The 14,132-nt window shown below is 43.3% G+C and overlaps 1 long non-coding RNA gene across 1 annotated transcript in view; it reads left to right on the forward strand.

The window, feature by feature from the left end:
* The first annotated feature begins 538 nt into the window (after positions 1–538).
* The window catches only part of LOC149397680 (uncharacterized), an 80,733-nt gene continuing 67,139 nt past the window's right edge, over positions 539–14,132 (forward strand). Inside the window, exons 1-2 of the long non-coding RNA XR_016297100.1 lie at positions 539–635; positions 702–802. This is a non-coding gene — a long non-coding RNA (uncharacterized LOC149397680). The remainder of the gene's footprint in view (positions 636–701; positions 803–14,132) is intronic.

A 14,132-nucleotide genomic window follows, 5' to 3' on the forward strand; every position in this document is an offset into this window, starting at 1 on the left:
TTTTTTTAACCTGAAAAAATTTTAAAAAATTAAGCTAAAAAAATTTTGACCTTAAATTCTAGGCTTGGAGGGGGGCCCAAGGCATCCTAAGCCTTGTATCTAGGTCCGCCACTGATCACCGGAGTAGGAACGGTTTCCAAAACTTCAAGATGTTCAGAAAATTGATGGAAAAATTTTAGGTTAGTTAATTTATAAAAAGATTAGTTAATCAAATGGAAATAATTAAAATAGGTATTAAAGAATGGTATTTTTGTACCGAATAAATTATCTTTCATCTACTTATAAGTCATACTTTTGAAATTATGAGGTGTTTTCGAATAATAGTAAAAAATAGAATTAAATGTTCCTAGATTTATTCCTAAGGAAAATAAAAGTTTGGGCCTTAGTTGGTTTGAAATGAGGTAGCTCTTATTCTTCAATTAGGGCTTTTGACCCACTTCTCCAGCCGCTTAGCCTGATATGATCACACGTAAGATGTTCTTTGCAATTAGGGCTTTTAAAGACCGAATCAACTCAACCCTAAAAGTTCCGCAGGTTCAATGACCTTATAAATATCAAAACCCTACTCCTTTCCCTCTATCTCACTCTCTTTCTCAGTATCACCGTCCCAACCGACGCCGAACCATAGAAAGATGGTAAATCTTTTTGCATTTGATGCTCACTTGTCGTCTATCTGACACTGATTGGGTTTTTTTCTTCAGTGAATTTCTGTAGCCTTTCAAGAGGTGTGTTGAGATCGAAAGGGTTGCGTTGGTCAACTATGGAAGCGAATACGGCAAGCGATGTCATTGACCAGAACAGAGTAAGATTAATATATATATATATATATATATATATATATATATATATATATATATATATATATATGTTTTGGTTTCTCGAATCGGAAATGAAAATCTAGGCAGCCTTCCGAGGTTTGGTGTGAAAATATTGTTTTTTCTAAAAATACAGAGTCGGTCATATGAATACGTATTTTATCATGTTTAACTTATTAGTGTTAGAATTCAGGCTTTGTTCTTCTCGTGTGCAAGTCTTGGCGCGGCTTGATCTTCTGACCCTCGGTTCACCGAGCTGACCCGGCCAAAGAGCCGACTCTGAGAACCGTGTTCTTGCTCGAGGACGAAAATGGCCGCCACCACTCTGGCTTGCTCTGCTTGTTCATCCGAATTGAGCTAGCCTCTTTTTTTAGCTTGCTAATCAGCAAATCCTTCCTGGCAGCAAGCTCCACCTGAGAGAGAAGAATAACCTTACACTCCGCTGCAATATTCGACTTCTGGACGATCGGAAGTTGGATCTCGCAGGGGATTGTAAGTAGATTCTTCTCTCTCAGTTGAAGTTTGCTGCAAAGAAGAATCTGTTGATTAGCACGCTCAATAAGCTGATTTGTGAAGCTCTCAAGTCGGATTTACAAGCCGGAGTTGGATGTCTATAAAATAGAGAGCACTTGCAACGCTTGTTTTCTTTTAGTCATGGAGGACTCGCCAATTGTGCAATCATGTCACGGGCGAGTTCGTAACTGTACCCGATTGGGACCACATGTACAATAATTCCCTTTTTCATGCGTCTTTGATTTTTTTTTTATGGCTGTTTTGTTGGCTTCGAACTCGAGCATGTGGAATAAGTATAAAAGTGTTTAAAGGATAAAAGTGTTCACGAAAAAATAGAACAGTATCTCTACACCTATTGCCGAGGCAAGTGGTGTTAGAGAATAATGTGGAGAAACAAAAAGTGACAACATAGAAACATGAAGACAAATCAAAAGCTGAAAACTAGAAAATAACTTGGACATGAAGTTATCTTTGAGTTTGGGTGTCAAGAACGAATGGCATGCCAATAAACACTTGAACTTAATCATCAACGCTTTCAAAGAAGTTATTCTCTCTCTCTGCTTTCAAAGTACAAGTAATGGATGACTCCCTAAACTACTTCAGTTACAAGTTTTAACTACAAGCCTAACAACTCCTACACAATTAACTGTAATGCTTATGTGGCTTTGATGAGGCTATCCACAAGATTAGTGTCGTTCTCATCGAGGCTATCCAACTCCGCACGTAAAGTTCCTACCTTTTTATATTCTTGGCCATTCTCTTCCAAACCCTTCAAAGCACCGAGAGATTACAATTTGGCCAAGTCTTGTCCGGCTTTCGGTCGGTAAGGGCCATTTCTGACATAATGGAAAATCCATGTGGGAAACATCGCAACAATCTCCCTTTTTACAGATTTTATTTATTTATTATTTTATCAACATGCAAGATGCAACGTTGGTATAAGAACTATATAGATCGATTGCACACACAATGACTTAGTACGAGGGATTTGAATTTGATTTCCAATCGTGCGATTGCATAGGATAATATACGAAGGTTTTTCCAGAGTTAAATACAGCTTTGATGTAGATGGTCGACAGTGGAACTAGAGTCGTCTCCTTTTACGATGGAACAAGATTGAAGAAGTGTCGCGGCTCGCAATCAGTCTCCGTATCGCTCTCACTCCATCTCTCGTACGTCATGCTTCTTCTTTCACTGCCAGCAATGGCGTTACAAGAGCAAATAAGTGTCGCAGCTATTGTGCATCTACTTTGAAGTTTGGTCATGACTGCTTTAATTTTGGAGATGGAATCAATTGAAGACGATGACCTTGAGTTTCTTTTTAGGAATGTTTTACCCGTAATCTTTGGCGATTGTGTTATGGAACTTCGAAACTCTCAATTCTCACTATTTATACTCTTGCAAATCATGCGTACTTATGTCAGTTACGACTCAGTACATTATTGTTGATGTCGATTATTGGATCGATCAACAATCACAAATATTAAAGTGCTAGTATATGATATATATTTTATCGGGGTTTCAGAAGACGTCGTATAAGAAACTATTTAAGGACGAAAGGTTGTAATAAAAGGAAATTATTAATAAGCTTTATTGATCGTGAAAATGAATTACAATAGGACGAAGTGACGAAGTCTCGTAGGCGAACTCGACACTGAAAGCAACAATACTGAAATAATAATTCTGAAAGATAAGTTCTAAGCTCTAGTGTGCAAATCGACATTTGATTCTCTATTTATAGACGAGGCGGGACTCCTTTGTTGAAGACACGTGTTGCTTGATCCATTTCACATCGTCGGGGTTGAATTTGTCCTGGACCTGGTCTTCGCGGTGCGGTTTCTCTTTGATTGACCGATTCTTCTGGCCAGGATGACGTGGTTGAACTGGAAGACGTGATTGGGTTTGGGCCGATCTGGAATGCAGTTGGACTTGGGCCGACTTGTTGAAGTCGAACTGGGCCCAAGACTGATATACGGACCGACCTGCTAAGAGGATAATGGGCTTGGTCTGAATTGAAGCCCAATATAAAATAATATTTTCGAAAGTAGATTTTTAACACCCACAGTTAGCCCCCGAATATTTTGAAAATATTCCAAATTTTTCGAAATATTGGAGCGAAATTGTTTAGGGTTACGGAAAATCAGGGATTTCAGCGATTACTTCAGACGCGTGGCACGCTGTCGTTCGTCCACGCAAGACGCGGTCGAAGGGTCGGGAAAGCGATTAGAATTTAATCCGCTTCTATATTATTTTATTCATAATTACTCCTCTTTTCTCGGAATTTGGTTTAATATAAAAGCGCTTATAAATAAGGGAAATTCGAAAAGACTTCTTTCTTACTTATAACTTTCGGCGAACTCGGCATAAAAGGTAACTTTTGTTTTCTCTCTCTTCGCGTAAAAGCTTACTTTTCTCTCTAAAATTTTAAACTCTTTTTACGACTTCGGCTCTAAGTACCCTCAGTTCGTCTGCCGAACTCTAAAGACCTCCATATTTTTTAATTTTACTTCGCTTCAGTTCGTCAGGCGAACTCAATGTTTTCCCTTTAGTTCACTCAGCAAATTTAAACATCTTTATATCTTTCAAATTTTCTCAAACATCTTCCTGGAAAAACTAAGATGTCGTCTTCCGAAATACCTTCATCGGGATCCAACCCTTCGAACGTCGACGATATATGCTTGCCATCGTCTGTCAAGAGTTCCGATCTCGCCCTTTTTTTGCCAAAAACATCAGATTTCACTCGAGATAAGGCTTATTCTTCCTCCCCCATACGCGACGGCGAAGACCATTCTTGACGATCGATGTTGTATATACGAAGTTTGGTTGGATCAGTGCGGACTCCGGTTCCCGATCCCCATTCTTCTTTTTTATTATGTCGAGGCCTTGGGACTGACCCTTCCTCAGATGTGTCCGAACTTCGTTCGGATGGTTCTGGGTTTGATGGTCGTGGCCCACGAGCAAGGTGTTGATCTCGACGTGATGGACCTAGTCCGTTTACGCGTCGTGAAACGAACTCGAAGCACGACCCGAAATGCTTCTATCTTTCGAAGGCGGCGGGCAAAGGAGTGATCTCGCCCCTTCCTTCGAAGGACAAGTATTGGGGTCGTTGATATTTTTACTTTAGCGTCAATGAGAACTCTCTCGGGGATCGAGCTCCTCGATTCAAGTCGAAATGGGTGAGCTCTCCGAGTAGGACAATCAATTTTGTAACTGTCTTTATTTGCTTATAGGGGTCGAAGTGGTATACTTGTTCATAATATTTTATCATCGTTTTACAGGAAAAATCTAGGCGTCATCGAGTCCTCAGTTCGTCGAAAAGCTCGAGCATTTGCAAGAAGGACGCGGTGAGTGGCCTTCTTTTACTGAAGAGAGATTCACTTTGGCCGGACTTTGGCCGACCTCCTCTGCAACCTTTGAAGGTTGGTGTTCTTAATTTTTGCATTCATCTTTGTCTTTTTATCATCATATTTATTTATTATTATTATTCATATATATATATATATATATTTTATAAAGTTGTCGGGGACAACATGAACTCCAACGTCTCTGCTCGCGACGCCAAGCGTAAAAAAAAGTATGTCGCCAGGGTCTCTTCCTCGTCCACCATGCCGCCGGTTCCTTCTCAGGAACCCGAAGTCGAGATCATAGGGACTCGCAATCCTGGCGATATCCCGGTCGTCGATGTTGAAGACGGCGCGGTCCCGGTGAATGCTGAGGCCGCTCAGGGTGATCAAGCCCTTGACTCTACTCCGGCCGCACCGGACGGAGAGGCGAAAAAATCGGGCGAGCCCTCCAGCGGACCCAGGAAAAGGAAGGACCCGGCTCGTCGAAATGACAGCCGAGAGGAAGAAGGTGAAGGTGAACCATCTGGAGATGAGGGTAACAAGAAGAAGAGGAAGAAGAAGAAGAAGAAGAACGGCGATGGAGGCGGGGTGTCCGCACCGGTATCCACGGTCGGGGTGGCCAAATCAGCGCCTTCGTCCACATCGGACAAGGGGAAGTCTTCGGCCACGGCGGCTCGGGCGGCCCAGGAAATGAGGAGGCCAGTTTTGGGCGAGGGGAGTCTGGTGGAGACTCATTCGAGCGGGGCGACCGCGGCGAAGTCTGTGAAGGAGGTGGGTTCTTCTTCGAAGCCGAAGAAGAAGTACAACATCCACTTTAGGTATAACCGCGACACCCTACTCTGCGATGATTTGTACTCGTCCGCCGGGCTCCTTAGGCAGCTTATTGTCGACGTCTTGCCGCTGCCCAAGGTGCCTCTGCTCATCGAGGCGGATTGGTATCGTCTCAAGGCCTAACAGATCACCTCGGTAAGTCTTAGAATTTTTGTAGGCGGACTGAGAAACTTGGGGATTTTATTCAGGTTTTGACTTTGTGCATGTGTTCGCAGCTCACCCACCAGCTCAACTGGGGTGTGTTCCGGTATGAGGATCATATCAAGAGAGCTCAGACCGCGGCGGCCAACTCTGAAGAGTCGAAGAAGAAAACTGATTCCCTCTGTGCCGAGCTCAAAGGGATGGGCAAGAAGGTAACTGAGCTTCAAGAGGACGTTCTGGCCAAGGACGCCCTTTTGGCGAGGTCGAAGACGGTGCAGGCCGACTCGGAGGCGAGGATCGAGGAGCTTGAGGCCCATGTGGAGAAAGGTAAAAAGGCAATCGACAAGTGGGGCATTCACTCAAGCGCACTTGCCAAGGAGCTTGTAGGGGCCAAGGCTCGGATAAAAAATAATGACAGGGACCTCGCCAGTGCCAGGGAGGAGATCGCCAAGCTGAAGAGATCGGCCAAGGGCAAGAAAGATAGGACAGTCCTGGCGGCGAGGAAGGCGTCGTCGATGAAGTACCGGAAGCAGATACTAAAGTATCGTGCTCAGCGGGAAAAAACTGATGAGGCGATCCTGATCATGAAGAAGTTGGAGCAGTGTCGGGGCAACAAGGAGCTAATCACCGAAGTCATCAACAATTCAGCCCCCGACTGGTCGAGCGAACAGGCGGATACCGAGGTGGATATCGCCGACTACGAGAAGGAGCTCGCCGCCGTCGCCATTCCGGAGGTAGAGGATATCCCCTTTACTCCGTATAATGATAGTTCGCCAACCGAAGCTCCAGCCGACTCTGAGGTTCCTGCCTTTGATGAGCATGGCTCGATGCTTGGCTCGACCGAAGAGGTTCTCGCCACCATCCCTGAGGATCAAGAGGATCAACCCTTTACTCCGACCCGGAGCGCGCTGGAGGCGAGGTTCCAAACTCGGAGTGAACTGAGCAAGACGCTCCCGGCCAGTCCTGAGTCCGACCCCGCCTTCATTTTTTCAAGAATTTTATGATTTTGTTATTTCTATTTCGTCGTTTCGTTTTTTGGGCTCGCTTGTTTTGGGCGAAACTTTTTTTGTATTTTGAACAATTATAGAGGGCTTCGGTACCCCTATCTTTATTATGCTTTGTTTTATTCCTACTATTTATTTTTATATTATTTGGTCCAAAACTCGTGCATGTGTGATTGTTCGCAAAATTGCCAAGTCATTCAGATCGTCCAACTGTGCTTTTAGAATACTTTGAATTGACACTTGATCGCGGTCCGAACTGACTTAAGATCCCCCTAAATTTGGTTAAGTCTTTTAGATAGTCGATGTCTAAAATGTTTCCCTTAAAAATTTAGGGCGAGGTCCGATGATCTTGTCGTATCTTTATAATTCACTAAGTCTTTTAGATTGTGTAAATCTAAAATGTTTCCCTTAGTCGGAGCGTTGTGATATTTGATAAGTCTTTTAGGTCGACTGACGTCTAAAATCTTTCACTTAGGCTTGAGTAATCACCATTTCGTAGTTAAGTCTCTTAGATGGCCGAGATCTATAGATGTTTCACTTGGGACGAAATGGGTGAGGTCGACTCTATCAAGGGGGCGACCTCACGATAAGGTGTTACGTGGAATATCGAGGGGAGTTTTCGGACCTTACCAGAGTTGAGATGGAATACACTGCGAGCTTGGTCCGGAGTCCGAGGTCCTAGGCGAAGTGCATGTTTTCGTTGTAAGGAGACTACGCCTTTTTAAGGGCTGCCTACGTACCCTTATACAGGGATCAAGTCGGTCGTAGTTCGATTCTTATTGCTTTCAGCAATAGTATTTCTTTAGGTTCGGGACGTTCCATGATCTCAAAGTCTGGACACCGTCCAGAGTTTCGAGTTCATAGACTCCGGGACGCACAACCTTGGTGACCCTGTATGGGCCTTCCCAGTTAGCACCTAGTTTCCCGGCGTTAGCCTCAGCCGTGTTTTGGAAGATCTTTCGGAGTAAAATCTCCTTCGTCAAATCTTCTTTCGTTAACACCTTTATTATAGAATCTGGCAATGGATTGCCTATAGTGGGATAGCCGTATCAGGGCTAAGTCCCGTTTTTCTTCTACGAGGTCCAAGGCATCGCATAGCGATTCGTTATTTTTGAATTCATCCTCCGGCGCATGCACTACCCTAAGGGTCTGCACTTGGTGCTCGATTGGGATGACTGATTCGACTCCATGGACCAGGGAAAATGGGGTTTCCCCTGTCGGCCTTCGCGGACTAGTTCGGTAAGCCCAGAGCATGCCTGGTAGCTCTTCTGCCCACCGTCCTTTTTTCGTATCGAGCCTTTTCCTTATGGAATCTACTATGGTCTTATTTGTAGCTTCCGCGTGTCCATTCCCTTGAGGATATCATGGTGTTGACATCCTCAATTCGATGTTATTGTGGAAGCAAAAAATTTTGAATTTTTTTGATAGGAACTGTGACCCGTTGTCCGTTATGATCTCGTGGAGAGTTCCATGTCGACAGATTATATTTTTCCAGATGAATGTTGTGACATCGACGTCTTTTATTAGGATGAAGGCGCCTGCTTCCACCCATTTTGAAAAATAATCTGTTAAGATTAGTAGAAATCTTAGTCCGCCAGGGGCGACCGACATTGGTCCCATGATGTCCATTGACCATTTCATAAATGGGTATGGCGCCGAGATAGAAGACAACTCTTCCGCGGGTCTTTTTATGTTAGGGGCATGGCGTTGGCATTGGTTGCAGTGGCGTGAGTGCGCCTCGCAATCTGCCAACATGGTCGGCCAAAAGTAGCCTTGCCTTTTTATTTTGATGGCGAGCGCTCGTCCGCCTGCGTGATTTCCGCATTCTCCTTCGTGCACGTCTTCCAGGATTCGTTTAAACTCCTCCATCCCGACGCACTTGAGGTAGGGTCCTACGAAGCTTCTTTTAAACAGGCTTCCATCTATGATGCAAAATCTTGCGCTTCTCAGCACGAGTTTGCGTTTTGCCATCTTATCGGATGGGACCGTACCAGTCGTGATGTAATGCAGTATTTCATCTCTCCAATCCCCCCTTCTATTGTTATGATTGCGGTGACGGTCGTGGCAATAGAAGGTTGTTTGATTATTTCGACTGGTATGACCCTTTTGAGGTCCGGATCCGAGGTAGATGCCAAGGCAGCCAATGCGTCGGCCGAAGTATTCTCGCCTCGAGGGATCCTTATCATGGAGAATTCTTCGAAGTGTTTTGTTAGTTCTTTTACGACTTTTAGGTAAGCTTCCATTCGCTTATCCCTAGTCTCGTATTCCCCGGAGTATTGGTTTGCTACGAGTTGAAAGTCGCAGAAAGCTTCCACTTTCTTTGATCCGACTGCAGTGGCCAACCTAAGTCCGGCGATTAGTGCTTCGTACTCGGCTTCGTTGTTTGATGCAACGAAGTCGAGCCTGAATGATTGTTCTGTAGACTCACCGTGAGGGGAGGTCAAGTGTATTCCTACTCCTGCCCCTTGCTTTGACGATGCCCCGTCCACTTTAAGTGTCCAGGTGCCTTCGATTTCGGCTACGGTGGGGCTTTCCCTTGGGAGTTCGATGATGAAGTCCGCCAAAAACTTGCGATTTCGTGGATTTCTTCATTCGGTACTCAATATCGTATTCGCTTAGTTCAACGGCCCACTTAGTTAACATTCCCGATTGATTGGGGCTGTGTAGTTAACTTCTGAGCGGATGCGATGTCATTACTATTATGGTGTGAGATTGGAAGTATGGCCGAAGTTTTCGTGCGGCGGAAACGATGAACAAGGCCAACTTTTCCATAACAGGATATCGAGTTTCAGCGTCGACCAACGACTTGCTTGTATAGAAGATCGGTCGTTGGTCCCCTTGCTCTTCTCTGACGAGTACTCCACTAACGGCCGCTTGGGACACTGCGACATACAGGTAGAGCAGCTCCCCCGCAACGGGTTTTGCCAAGATCGGGGGCATCGATAGATACTCTTTCAATCTTTTGAACGCCTCTTCGCACTTGTCATCCCATTCGAGCTTTTTGTTTCCTTTAAGGAGCCGGTAGAATGGGAGACATTTGTCCGTGGACCGAGAGATGAAGCGGTTAACGGTAGCGATACGTCCCGTCAACCTCTGAACTTCACGCCTATTACGGGGTGAAGGCATTTCTCGCAAGGCGTGTAATTGATCCGGGTTAGCCTCAATTCCTCGTTGGGTAACTAAATATCCAAGGAATTTACCGGATGAGACTCCGAATGAACATTTGGTAGGAGTGAGTTTCATTTGATATTTGTTCAATACCTCGAAAAATTCCTCTAAATTTCCTATGTGGTCGTTTTCCATTAGGGATTTTACGAGCTTGTCGTCGATATAATACACTTCCATCGTTTTCCCTATCTTCTCTTTGAACATTTCGTTGACTAGCCTTTGGTAGGTTGCGCCAGCGTTTTTTAGTCAAAAGGGCATGAACTTGTAGGAATACGTGCCTCGGTCGGTGATGAAAGCTGTCTTTTCTTGGTCGTCTGGATGCATCAGGATTTGGTTGTATCCTGAGAATGCGTCCATGAACGATAGGATCTTATGTCCCGCGGTTTCTTCGACTAGCTGGTCGATATGAGGCAACGGGAAGCTTTCCTTGGGGCATGCTTTATTTAGATCGGTGAAATCAACGCATACCCGCCATTTTCCATTCTTTTTCTTTACGACGACAGTGTTTGCCAGTCAGTCCGGGTATTTTACTTCGCGGATTGAATCTGCTCTAAGCAGTCTTTCGACTTCGTCGTTGACAACTCGTGCCCTGTCGGGACCGAGCTTTCGTCTTTTTTGTTTTATAGGTTTCAAACTAGGATCGACGTTAAACTGGTAAGACGTAACATCAATGCTAATTCCTGGCATATCTTCGGTCGTCCAGGCGAAGGTGGACTTGTTTCGTTTTAAGAAACATATCAACTCTCGCCTAATACCACCTTTGAGCTTGGTTCTGATTCCGACACACTTGGAAGGATTGGAGCCATCGAGCTGTACTTGGACCGTTATCTCGATACTCGGCGCATCAAGGGAGTCAGGTTCTTCTAGTGCATAAACGCTCTCGGCCGACTCCACGTTCATTAATTGATATTGCTCTTCTTTAATCGCTTTAGCACAATGCTTGTGGCTAGTGAGATAACAACTGCGGGAGGTCGCCTGATTGCCTCAGATCTCTTTTATCCCCTCAGGCGTAGGGAAGCAGATACATTGGTGAAAGGTTGAAGGCACATCCCTCATCCTATGTATCCATGGTCTTCCCAAGATAATATTGTAGGGGGAGAGACAGTCTAAAACTTGGAATTCCACTATTTTATTGATTCCACTTGTTTTTACGGGCAACCTGATCGTTCCTAAGGATGGAGTAGTTAATCCATTGAAACCTGTCAATTAGGTTTGTTCTCTTTCGATCTCGTCTTCGCTGACTCCCATCCTAGCCATGGTATCTTTGAAGATAAGATCTACGGAGCTGCCTCTATCGATTAGGACTCTCGCGACCTCACAGTTAGACACGTCAATCGTGATTACGAGTGCGTCATCGTGCGGATCGGTTGTCCCTATGGCTTCTCTTTCGGAGAATGAGATTTGAACGTCTTGTTTTGGTTTGATTCTGGTGGTCTGGTTGTTTAACTGACGTTGATGTGCTTTAATTGAGTTGACCGTTCCGTTGCAAAACTTCGAGCCACCCATTATGAAGTCAACTCTATGTTTTGCGACGGTCGGTGGGGAACTTGGTTCCCCTTCCTCAACAGGTCTCGATCTCTTAGGGGAGGGGTTGCCCCTTCCTCTGTTGTTGTTGTTGAAGACCTTCTTTTTTGGCGGGGGTCCTAGATCAACGTCTTTTAGTTCCCCTTTTGTGTATTTTTCTGCTAGAGCCTTGCGCGTGGTTTCACAATTAACGGTGTCGTGGCCGTTAGCTTTATGGAAACTGCAATACGCATTGGGGTCCCGCATCCATTTTTTTTCCAGGGGACCTCCCTCCTTAATGTCTTCATCGACGTTGAAGGCGTAGTTAGGAGGGGTGTGTAGCTTTTGTTGGAATTGATCTAGGATTTAAGAAAAAGTTTAACGCTTCGTTAAGCGGCGGAATTTTAAAAATTTTCTTTTTCAAGTAAAAACAGTTTTTACTAACCTAGACAAAGATCAAGCACATGTAAAAAAAACTAATATGAGCATAGAAGTTTACTAACCTTTTTAGACGCTTAAACGTTGAGAAGCTTTTGGAAAAAGGTTGCAACGTTCGTCTCCCCTCGCAGCACGTCTCTCTTCCTTCTTCGGCAACTCGAGCAACCACGAAAGTTTCTATCACTAAATCACTCGAGAGAAAAGGAATTAGTTGTTGTCAATGGTGCCCACAAGAAGAGTTGTAGTCTTTATTTTGTACATTTGATGTAATAAAGTCTCATGAAGACTCTTGCTTGTAATTGCCTATTCATTTAATAATAAAGTTGAAACGTTCATTCATTCTTCCTTTGTTTGAAGCTTTATGATAAAACCTTAGTCTTTTAGTCCATAAACAAACTTAACAACTTACGAAGAGACAAATGTAGATTTGCATGAACAAACTCTTCGTAGTTTGCTTAAAACGATATATTCGCAATCTTACGGTCAAAGGACTATTGACCTCAGTACGATTGTTAGAAGAATCTATGATGTCTGGTTATGAGGCATTGAGAGTTGGAGACTCTATAGTTCTTCTAGGTATCTTCCGAAGGTACTGAATTGACCAGTGCACTTCTAGAGACAAGATAAGAACAAACCATTTAACCTCTTATGTCTCGAAGTCACTATGTATGAATTGCATCATGCTTACCTTAATCCTGAAATGAGACATGCCATTTCACAGCTTATGTATTCTCATTTGAGAAAGTCAGAGTTCGGACTCACTATGTGATTCCGAACAGGGCCTATTGGTGAAGTACTAAGTTGTGAGAATGTCATGAGTAACTTTGTGAAGTTCTCATAGATATGGAATTCATGTACAAGATTGCTGAAATGCAATGTATGTCACCTCATGCTTTGTTCCTTGGAGTGTGAATAAATGAACTGGCCAGTGTCCAAATTGAGTCCTGACTCTTTTGGATGAAACAATGTGACTTGTTAGCTCCTCGTCAATACATTGTTTCTAACTTATTCACAAGCGACAAAGGAGTTGAGGAAATAACAGCTAGAAGTGTAAAATGGTAATTTAGTAAATCCCGACTAGCTGATGACATTCATGAAGGGTAAACATAGATAATATTCAGTGGATCCGCTCATCATAATTAGGTTGAATTCTTGAGTAGAAAATAAATTCATTTGAACCGAGTGATTTTTAGTGTCAACTCTTTAGTGGAGTCAGTTGGCATTAAGCTAAACTTGGAAAAGGTTTGTGAACTTTTGAGTCCAAGTGTTTAGCTCAAGCTTTGTTCATTTGGGTCCATGAGGTCACTGTCACGAATCACATCGATTAGGAATAGTTAAACTGGAAGCTAAGTCAAAACAATAACGAAAATTGTCGAAAGGGTAATTTTGTCTTTTTGGACATGGCATGAAATGAATGTCCTTAAATTTTTTGACAATGTCATATGATGACATATTATATCACACGGCCATAACATGTTTATTGGGCCTTGTGAATTAATTTCATTTCATAGAATTTTACTTGAAAATTCTTAATGGGTTTTTCTTATGTTGTCATGAACAATTAAAAGAAAACCTAGAAAGCCTTTCTAGAAGGCTTTTGGCCGTCCAACCCATGTGAATGGGAGACCAAATTTCGTGCAGCCCTTAGTGTGAAAGAGAGTTTATTTTGTGCATTAATGTATGAAGATACTTTCCAAAAGAAAAAGAGGAAACAAATTTCCTCTAGGAGAGTATGACATGTGCGGCCAAGGCAAGCAAAATAGGAAACAAATTTGCTTCTAGATGGCAAGGCTTACACGCCCAAAATGAGAAAAGGAAATAAGGATTATTTCCTCATGAATATGTGATATTCTAACGAAGAGGAAACTACCTTATTGAAGGTAAAGCCTCTTCTATAAATAGGAGTCTTATTCTTCTCATTTCATTCATTCCACATAAGTTAGAGATTGAGAGCCTCTCTCTCTAGAACTTGTGGCCGCCCCTCTCCTCTCTCTCTCTAGTCAATTTCGTTTTATTGTTTTGGCACCTAGGTCCTCATTTGACCTAGTGTTTAGCTCTGCGACTTCAAGACTCGTTCTTAAGTCGTAGTGTTTAAAAGTGCCCACTCACTGATTCCTTTATTTCGAGTGATTTAGTGATAGAAACTTTCGTGGTTGCTCGAGGTGCCGAGGAAAGAAAGAGAGACGTGCTGCGAGGGGAGATGAGCGTTGCAACTTTCCAAAAGCTTCTCAAAGTTCAAGCTTCAAGAAAGGTTAGTAAACTTCTAAGCTCATAATAGTTTTTATTTATATGTACTTGCTCTTTGTCTAGGTTAGTAAAAAACTGTTTTTACTTGTAAAATAAATTTTTTAAAATTCTGCCGCTTACCGAAGCGT

The sequence above is a fragment of the Urtica dioica genome, chromosome 5 (genome assembly GCF_054948205.1).
Source record: "Urtica dioica subsp. dioica isolate 48M chromosome 5, U.dioica_male_clone48M_v1_H2, whole genome shotgun sequence".
In the NCBI taxonomy this organism is placed as follows: Eukaryota; Viridiplantae; Streptophyta; class Magnoliopsida; order Rosales; family Urticaceae; genus Urtica; species Urtica dioica.